We start from the raw sequence: 7,225 nt of genomic DNA on the forward strand, positions 1-7,225 counted from the left end.
AGTTTTGTTCCCTTGGGTGAGGTTGCGGAACTCACGCTTCTTCCGGTCCATGACTCCTTGAGGAATGAAGCGGGCACGGAAAGCAGCTTGGAAGTCTGGCCAGGTGATGATTGTTCCAGCTGGCAGAGTACGCCTGTGGCTGTCCCACCATTGAGCTGCGGGTCCCTTCAGAAAGAAGGAAGCAAAGTTGACATAGCTGGCAGGGGCTACATCGGCAGACTCCATCTCATAGGTGATGTCACGGAGCCAGTCATCAGCATCCAGAGGCTGAGTTGAGCTGCGGTAGATGGTTGGGTTGAGGCGTATGAAATCTTGGAGAGTCACTTGGGCTGGCTGCTGGTTCATATTGGGGCGAGGAAACTGAGCCATCATATTTTCCATGAATTGGCGGTTCAGTTCGAACTGTTGGATCATTCCAGCCATGTACTCAGGCGGTGGTGGGGCATTGCCACCACTACCACGACCACCTGGTCTAACCATCCTGCTAATATATAACAGGGGTTCAGCATTGAGAAATTTGCAAAGACAAGGATCATTCATGATGAAACATGCATAATGAAAGGAGCACGATAGCTACTACATAGTAGTCGGCATAACTTACAAAAGGGGTCATGCATAGAGTTCAGTACACAGAGTTCAGTACATAGACTAAAACATCATAGGCGGCACACAGGCTCGCGGCGAATGCATCTAACTCTACAAGCAAGCCTACATCAGTCCCAAGAGGTACTGTGGAGGTAATCGTAGCCCGGCAGCTGGTAGTGAGGCAACGGATAGCCCTCCACGTTAGCAGACTGGGGGCCGCGGATACTCGGGTGTAGAGCCCGACGCTCAGGTGGCAGAAGAGGACCAAGTGCGGGAGAGTTGCCTCCCACCTCTGACCAACCGACACCGTGGGGCATCACGCTCCTGGCTGGGTAGATCGCAGTACGCGGTAGCTGTCCAGATCGGACAAAGGGGTGCAGCAGCGTCAGAGCACGGTAAAGGTGCTGATGGGTGGTGTACATCTTGTGGCGAAGAGCTCGGTTAGCTCGATCCAGCCCATCAGCATGCAGAACCAGGTTCTGATGGTAGAAGGGCTCTCGGGTGACAGTGGAGTAGGCAGCAGTATAGTATCCCTCCGCACCAACATCAGATGCGATAGCAATGTGCCTGAAAGGGGAGGTGTCCAACTCCCGATACTCTCCACGAAGACGTGTCAGAGCAGCATAGGCATCATCGTGGATAGCCATATCGATGGTCACACCAACACCATGTGTGGTGTGCAGCACAGTAGTGGAGTCATATTCCCGCGAGTAGAGGTGGACGATGGCATGGTACTGCTCCTGGTTAAAGTCCTGGTACTCCTCGTAGACGGTGTACTCAGGGTGCCAGCGATAACCCAGATAGGTCATCATCTCAGCTAGCACAGCAGGTGATCCCGAGGCACCAATGGCCGTTGTGTGGCGCACGACCTGCCTCGTGGGTTCCGTCTGAAAGCAAAAACGTTTCAAAGGAGTCAAATGACAGTGTGTGAATTGTTCAAAATACTATTCTTCGAAACAACTATGGCTTATCCAACTTTGGGGTGAATGCGGTCACGGGATCCTAGTGTTAGAGTTAGTAAATTCGTTTAACTCGAGTAGAAGAGAGTTCAGAGTCCCAGAGTAAAGGTCGAGGAGTAAAAGATCCTAGTACCACCCAATGGCGATGTGGGCCCGTAAGACACACAGCCATGTTAGTAAAAGTTTTTGTAATGTTCTAGACTCGACTTCGGCCAAGGAGTGTGGAAAGGGGGATTCCTACAGGCAGTCGGCTCTGATACCAACTTGTGACGCCCCCGTTTTGACCGTACACTAATCATGCACGCAAATGTGTACGATCAAGATCAGGGACTCACGGGAAGATATCACAACACAACTCTAAAACATAAATAAGTCATACAAGCATCATAATACAAGCCAGGGGCCTCGAGGGCTCGAATACAAGTGCTCGATCACAGACGAGTCAGCGGAAGCAACAATATCTGAGTACAGACATAAGTTAAACAAGTTTTCCTTAAGAAGGCTAGCACAAACTGGGATACAGATCGAATGAGGCGCAGGCCTCCTTCCTGGGATCCTCCTAACTACTCCTGGTCGTCGTCAGCGGGCTGCACGTAGTAGTAGGCACCTCCAGTGTCGTAGGTGTCGTTGTCGACGGTGGCGTCTGGCTCCTGGACTCCAACATCTGGTTGCGACAACCAGATAGAAAGGAAAGGGGGAAAAGAGGGAGAGAAGCAACCGTGAGTACTCATCCAAAGTACTCGCAAGCAAGGAGCTACACTACATATGCATGGGTATATGTGTAAAGGGGCATATCAGTAGACTGAACTGCAGAATGCCAGAATAAAAGGGGGATAGCTAGTCCTGTCGAAGACTACGCTTGTGGCCATCTCCATCTTGCAGCATGTAGAAGAGAGTAGATTGAAGTCCTCCAAGTAGCATCGCATAGCATAATCCTACCCGGCGATCCCCTCCTCGTCGCCCTGTTAGAGAGCGATCACCGGGTTGTATCTGGCACTTGGAAGGGTGTATTTTATTCAGTATCCAGTTCTAGTTGTCATAAGGTCAAGGTACAACTCCGGGTCGTCCTTTTACCGAGGGACACGACTATTCGAATAGATAAACTTCCCTGCAGGGGTGCACCACATAACCCAACACGCTCGATCCCATTTGGACGGACACACTTTTCTGGGTCATGCCCGGCCTCAGAAGATCAACACGTCGCAGCCCCACCTAAGCACAACAGAGAGGTTAGCACGCCGGTCTAACCCTATGCGCGCAGGGGTCTGGGCCCATCGCCCTATGCACACCTGCACGTTGCGTACGCGGCCGGAAGCAGACCTAGCCTCGTAGTCTACCGGAGAGAAGAGGGGGAAGAAACAGTAAATACCATGCCAACATAAACATGATGATGCGTGACATGACAATGAGCAGTGCGAGGTGTGTCCTAACGCGAAAGTAGGTGGTACCGGCGAAGGGGGGGCATCCGGGAAAGTATTCCCGATGTTTTGCGTTTTCGGATAGATGGACCGGAGGGGGAAAGTTGCGAGTTCGATAGGTTGGGGAGGTGTGGTGGACGAACGGACTGCGTATCCGGATTCGTCTCGTCGTTCTGAGCAACTTTCATGTTGAAAATATTTTAATCCGAGTTACGGATTAAAAGATATGATTTTCTAAAGATTTTATTAATTTCTGGAATTTAATTAATTATTTAATTTAATTCGAAAATGGATTTATGACATCAGCATGACGTCTTGCTGACGTCAGCAGTCAACGTTGACCGTTGACTTGGTCAACCTTACAGGTGGGTCCCATCTGTCAGGGGCTGTTACCTAATTAACTACTGTTTAGTTAAATTAATTATCTAATTAGATTAATTTAAACAGGATTAATTAACTTAATTAATTTAGTTAATTAATTAATTAATTAAATTTATTTTTATTATTTGTTTTATTTATATACTTATTAATTTATTTATTATTATTATTATATTATTATTATTATTATTATTTTATTATTTTATTAAATTTTTTATATCATTTTTTATTATTATATTTTTTTCTTTTATTTTCGTTCTGTGGGCTGGGCCCCATGTGTCATAGGGCCACGGGGGTTCGGGCCCAGGGGCAGTGGCTTAGGGGGGGGGCGAGGCCCCACCTGGCAGTGGCCCAGGGGCCATAGCGGGTTTGGTCCAACGGGTGCGGGCGCTACGGGTGCGTGGGCGTTGCGAGCGCCCGCTAACGGGCGGAGGCCACGACCCAGCGCAGCAGGGCGCCGGCGGCCACGGCGCTGGTCAGGGGAGACCCAGGCCGCAGCGGCCGGAGACGGAGCGTCGACGGAGGGGGGTGGCCGCGGGCTCGGCTGGGCGAAGCGGAGGGGAAGCGGGCGACGAGGTCGGGGAGAGAGGGAGGTGCTCACCGGCCGGCCATCTCCGGCGACGGCTGGATCCGTGAGGGGGCTCGGCAGACGCAACGCGACGAGGCGCTCCGGAGGATGGCCGTGGGGTTGTCAGAGGTGGGCTGCAGAGGCGCCGGCGTTGAGTGGAGAAGCGCCAGGGCTCGGCCTCGCAGCGCGTGTGGCGAGGACGGCAGGGCGCGGCCGTCAGCGGGCGGCGTAGCCGAGCACGGGGGTGGCGGGCGAGTTCACGAGTAGGGGCGAGCAAAGGCGGGAGCGCCATCGCGCGCGCGCAGTTGACGCGGGCGGCGGGCGACGCACAGGGGCGACAGAGCCGAGGGCCGGCGCGGGGGCTGCGGTGAGCGCGTCGAGGGAAAGAGAGGAGGGGCGCTGCTCACGGGGGAGAGGGCGCGGCCACGGGCGTGTGTAGGCACGCCGGGCGGGGCGACGCACGGCCCGGGCGCGGGCCGAACGCGGGGAGCGCGGCGATGCAGGGGAGGTGACGAGCACGGCCGAGGGCCTCACCGCGGGCGTAGGGTCTGGGCAGCGGGGCTCGGGGTTGGGGGACAGGGACGACGCGCGCAGGGGAGGAGGGGGAAGCAGGCCGGCGGGGGAGTGCTCCGGCGACGGCGAGCTCCGGGCGGCGAGGTCGAGCGCGACGGCGATGGCCTCCTCCTCGATCCAGATCGGGGGAGGCAGAGGAGGGGATATTTCGAGAGGGGGAGTGGGTGGAGGTGTCGGTGGTGAGTGGGGGGGAGTGGATAAGGTGTCGGTGGTGGTGGGTGGCCGGCCGGCTGGGCCTGGGAGTCGGCCCAGTTGGGCCAGGGTGCAGAGGGGGGGTTTCCTTTTCTTGTTTTTTTGTTTGTTTTCTCTTTTGGTATTTTCTTTCTTTCTTTTATTTATTTGCTTTTCTGTTTTATTTCAATTTAAACTATTTAGGCATTTTATAAAAATGTGTTTACCACACCATATTTACTTATGCAAAATATGGCATCTCCCGAACATTTTTATTTTAATATTTGAAAACTATTGTCGTTTGACTTATTTAGGATTTAAATTTGAAACGATTTTGAATTAACCCGAGATTAATTACAGTGACAGAGGTGACGTGCCATCATTAACATGAGATTACTGTAGCATGATTATCCGGGCGTTACATGAACTATGTGCATGCTTTTGGGTCCTTAGCCATTTTTCATGTGGGCACCCTTTCCTGCCTTTGACTCCCGCCTACCGGACAGCCGCTCTGCGAGCTGCGGTTTTGTCAGGAGAAGGCTTAAGTGCCAACACATTACTTGTCCGGCTGCAGGAAGCATCGCATAGTACAAGGCGGCGAGCCCCCAGGCCGATTGGTCGAACCCGGTGCCAGGCGGACTAATGAAATAACACATTCATAGGCATAATACTTATCATATAGATAAAAGAGGGTAGTCCCCGAGCTCTTCTCGGGGGACCCGGAGTCTTCGTACTTAATACAAAAGGTAGCGTGGTACATACTGCATCAACTGTAAAATCTTCGAAGGAGATTTGCATTCCATGGTCGCTTTGTCTCCTTGCCCGAGTCGTCTCTTTTGCGTGCTCTGGGCTTCTGAGCATTAATCAGGTTGTAGGAGTCGTTGCCCAGAACTTTGCTGATGATGAAGGGGCCTTCCCAAGGTGCCGAGAGCTTGTGCTGGCCGGCTGTTCGCTAGATCAGCCGGAGCACAAGGTCTCCCTCTTGGAAGGATCTTGGCTTGACCTTCCGGTTGTAGTATCGGCATAGACTCTGCTGGTAGATGGTGGACCGGCTGAGTGCCAACAGCCGGCCCTCTTCCAGCAGATCGACGTCGTCTTCTCGTGCTTCTTTTGCATCTTCTTCGGTGTAGATGGTGACTCGAGGGGAGTGGAATTCTATGTCCGTCGGGATGACGGCTTCGGCACCGTAGACGAGGAAGAAAGGCATGAAGCCGGTTGACTTATTCGGAGTTGTGCGCAGGCTCCAGAGGACGGCCGGCAGCTCATCGAGCCAACAGCCGGTCGAACGCTCTAGAGGCTCGACCAGTCGGGGCTTGATGCCGGACAAAATGTGGCCGTTTGCTCGCTCCACTTGGCCGTTTGTCTGCGGATGGGCAACAGACGCTAAGTCCAGTCGGATGCCCTGCGTCGCGCAGAAACGAGCCAAGGCTCCTTTGGCAAAGTTCGTGCCGTTTTCGGTGATGATGCTGTGTGGTATGCCATACCTGATGGTGATGTCGAAGATGAAAGTCATGCCAGTTGGACCATTCAACTTCTTAATTGGTTTTGCCTCTATCCACTTGGTGAACTTGTCCACCGCGACAGGCAGATGAGTCATGCCGCCTCGTGCTGTCTTGAATGGTCCCACCATGTCCAGCCCCCAAACTGCAAAGGGCCAAGCGATGGGGATGGTCTTGAGTGCAGAAGCCGACAAATTTGGCTTGGAGCGGAACTTCTGGTACCCTTTACACTTCTGGACCAAGTCTTTGGCATCTTCTAGAGCGGCCGGCCAGAAAAAACCATGGCTGAAAGCTTTGGCAACGAGTGCTCTTGAAGCTGCGGTGACCACACTCGCCTTGGTGGATATCTTTGAGGATTGTTTGGCCTTGCTCCGGCTCCACGCAGCGCTGGTACACACCAGTGACACTGCGCCTCACAAGTTCTCTATTGAGAATGGTGTACGCTGCTGCCCGACGCTGCACTTGTCGGGCCGAGATCTCATCAGTCGGTAGCTCTTTGTTCTCCAGAAAGTTGAGGATGGGCTGTACCCATGAAGGTGCTGCTCTTTCTTCGACTGCCAGAACTGCAACTTGCACGAGGGCGGTTGGGCCGGGAGGCGGCGGGTTGGAGTCGGTTGCCACTTGCTGAGTCGGTGAAGTCCCCGGGCCGACTGCTGTAGTCCCCGGGTCGGGTTCTGAAGTCCCCTGGCCGGATGCGACTGCTGCAGTCCCCGAGCCGCCTGCCAACTTCCCCGTGCCGACTGCTGGGGTCCTCGAGTCGGATCCGACTGCTTCAGGAGGAGCCGGCATGAAGATGGAGTCTGATTGTGGCGACAACTTGACAGACGGCTTAAGGAGGCGTTGCAGGACGACGCCGGCTGGTATTGCTTGCCGGGTGGAGCCGATCCGTGCCAAGGCATCCGCTTGCTCATTGTCATTTCTTGGCACATGAAGGAACTCGCACCCTTCGAAATATCCGCTGAGTTGTTGGACGAGGAAGCGGTAGCTTGCCATGTTTGCATCTTTGGCGTCCCAGTCGCCTGACGACTGCTGGACCACCAAGTCAGAGTCTCCATAGCACAAGATCCGGCGAAT

This window comes from Aegilops tauschii, chromosome 4 (assembly GCF_002575655.3).
Source record: "Aegilops tauschii subsp. strangulata cultivar AL8/78 chromosome 4, Aet v6.0, whole genome shotgun sequence".
Taxonomy (NCBI): Eukaryota; Viridiplantae; Streptophyta; class Magnoliopsida; order Poales; family Poaceae; genus Aegilops; species Aegilops tauschii.